Raw genomic sequence first — 3,323 nt, 5'->3', positions numbered from 1 at the left:
ATGACGACTCGCAGGCCCAGCATTGTGATTAGTGATGATGAACCAGGTTATGACCTAGATTTATTTGTATATCTAATCATTACACTGAGGATTTGGAAACGGTGTTTATTCCTCACGGACTAATTATGGACAGGACCAAATGGCTTGCTCGAGTGTGATGGAGGAGATGGGAGACCATTCCATCATAGCCCTCTGCTTACTCAACGTGGGCTATAAATTCTTTGCTCATCTGCTGGATTACACCAAAGCACTGAACAGAAATAGTGATAGGTCCATTCCTATGACTGTAGATTTTATCAGACTGAAGAGCTATTGCAATAACCAGGCAATAGGGGACATAAAAGTAATTGGAGATGATTTCTCAACTTTAACCAGAAAAATGTCTTGATTGTTGAAGATATAATTGACACTGGCAAAACAATGTACATCTTGCTTTTCTTGGTCAAGCAGCATAATCCAAAGATGGTCAAGGTCGCAAGCTTGCTGGTAAAAAGGATCCCTCAAAGTGCTGGATATAGACCAGCCTTTGTTGGATTTGAGATACCAGACAAGTTTGTTGTAGGATATGCCCTTGACTATAATGAATACTTCAGGGATTTGAGTCATGTTGTGTTATTAGTGAAACCGGAAAAGCAAAATACAAAGCCTGAGATGAGGGTTCAAGTTGAGTTTGGAAATATTTGGAGTCCCATTGAAATCATGGGTGAAGTTATCAAATGTGCTAGTTCTCTGACCAGCTGCTTGGGAGAGCTTATTGCATACAGTTCTAAGAATATTATTGTTTTGGATTTTAGGAATGTCAGTTGCTGCATTCCTTAACTCTCTATTTGCACTATGAACCTATAGACGATCAGTTCCCTTCAGGTGGATTGTTGTTTGACTTGTAAATGAAAAATTTCTTAAACTACACCATCGTTGAATGAAAATATTGAAATGGTGTATGTAAGAAACATTTAAAGAGAAAATATATTGCTTTTTTAATTGGTGTTTTAAATTTTTTGTATTCAAAAAAGAACAGAAGTGATTGAATATTGTTAGTTATACCACTGTGTGTTTAAAAAAGTGAGAAGTAGTCAGTTTTCATATTAATGACAGCATCTAAGAGGTATTACGTCATATAAACCATATGCCCTGGAATTATTTTAGTAGCGTTTCAGTATTATTAACTGTATTCTCCCACTTGTTCAGATTATTTCTGGTGAACCTTTGTCAACGGTTCCTTTTAAATAGAAATCAATAAATTCCAAAAAACTTTAAAACAAAAAAAACCAACAACTTTTACTGCCTAAGAATAATGTATAATTAACTGTTTTTGATGTGTTGACATACAGGTGAACATTTTTCTACACAAATTTTCAATGATTTTCCTGTATTCTCGCTCATACCATTCATTTATTCATTTGCATTTTGTGTGAAGTCAAATGTCTACTTGGATGCCTCTGGAGTATCATAGTGCTCATTATTAGACTTAATTTTATAAAATACCATATTTTGCCGTATATAATGTGTTCCTGTGTATAATGTGCACCCACGTTTTTGGCCCAAACGTTATGGGGGAAAAAATTTTTTTTCATTTTAATTTTTTAATTCACATATTTAATTCTTTACATTTAGGTACTTGTTTTTAGTATTATAAAGGAATTTTAGCATTTATTTTATAACATATTATGGTACAAGAAATTTTATGTAGCAAATAATTACAAAACACAAGAACAAATACAAGTTACAAAAAATTTTATGTACCAGTAACAAATTTACAATATTTACGCATCATAGAAGGCCAAGAACTCTTCTTCGTTGCAAGTTCATCGTAAGTTCAACAAAACCAATTATTGTATTCCAGGATATTATTTTGCATATGGATATCGTTGATTTCTAGAGCTACACTTTTTAACTCATAAGTATAAATAAAAGAATTAAGAGCATTTACATAGATACAGAATTAGTACTACCCGTGTATAATGCACATCCTTATTTTTCCCTCACAAATTTGGGGAAAAAAATGCACAATATACACGGCAAAATATGGGTACTTCTTGATGACTGCCTGAACCAAAGCCTTTCCTAACGTCTTGGCTTGACTACAAAAGGTGAAGCCACACTTGCTCTTCATAAAAGTTGCAAGAAACAATAACAGGGCAAGTTCCTGCAAGCAGTGAGCTGAGTAACTAGACACCTGGAGGAGGTCAGGGTTACTATATTGAAAAGCAGTTGTTGAAGACACTCATAGTGGAATTTATAGGAAGCTTCAGAGAAAGCTGAAGGCTTGCAGCTCAGATTTAAGCAGAGGGATTTTTGCTTTCTAATTGCATTTTTAAGAATAACATGGTATTGGCAGAAAAACAAACACACGGACAGACCAATGGAATAGAACTGAAAATCCAGAAATAAACCCACATAAATATGGACAGATAATTTTCAACAAAGGAGCCAAAAACAAACATTGGAGAAAAGAAAGCTTCTTCAATAAATGGTGCTGAGAAAATTGGAAAGCCACATGCAAAAGAATTAAATTACACTGTTGTCTGTCACCATGTACCAAAATTAATTTAAAATGGATCAAAGATCTAAACAAAACACCTGAAACAACAAACTGCATAGAAGAAACTTATGGACATTGGGCTCAAAGTGAATTTTATGAATTTTACCTCAAAGGCAAAGGAAGTAAAAGCTAAAATAAATGAATGGGAATATATCAAAAAGCGTCTGCACAGCAAAAGAAACCATCAACAGAACAAAGAGGCAGCCAACCGAATAGGAGAAGATATTTGCAAACAACACCTCTGATAAGGGGCTAATATCCAAAATATATAAGGAACTCATACAACTCAACAACAAAATGACAAACAATTCAATTAAAAAATGGGCAGTGGACATGAACAGAAACTTCTCCCAAGAAGACATACAAAGTGGCCAACACATATATGAAAAATGCTCAACTTCACTAGCTATTAGGGAAATGTAAATCGAAACCACAATGAGATATCACCTCTAACCACTAGTTAGAATGGCTATCATCAACAAGACAAATAATAACAAGTGTTGGAAAGGCTGTGCAGAAAAAGGAACCCTCATATACTGTTGGTGGAAATGTAAATTGGTACAGCCACTATGGAAAACAGTATGGAGGTTCTTTAAAAAAATTAAGAATAGAAGTACCATATGACCCAGCAATCACTCTCCTGGGTATCTACCCAAAAAATCTGAAAACATTTATCCATAAAGATATATGTGCTCCAGTGTTCACTGTAGCATTATTTACTGTGGCCAAGACATGGAAACAACCGAAGTGTCCTTCAGTAGATGATTGGATAAAGAAGATG

The 3,323-nt window shown here is 34.5% G+C and overlaps 1 pseudogene; it reads left to right on the top strand.

The window, feature by feature from the left end:
• LOC109384790 (hypoxanthine-guanine phosphoribosyltransferase pseudogene) lies at positions 1-650 on the top strand (annotated as a pseudogene).
• The last annotated feature ends 2,673 nt before the right edge of the window (positions 651-3,323 follow it).

This window comes from Hipposideros armiger, unplaced genomic scaffold, assembly GCF_001890085.2.
Source record: "Hipposideros armiger isolate ML-2016 unplaced genomic scaffold, ASM189008v1 scaffold_102, whole genome shotgun sequence".
NCBI classification, from domain to species: domain Eukaryota; kingdom Metazoa; phylum Chordata; class Mammalia; order Chiroptera; family Hipposideridae; genus Hipposideros; species Hipposideros armiger.
Note: the sequence above shows the minus strand (reverse complement) of the source record. Positions and strands in the feature narration are given on the sequence as shown.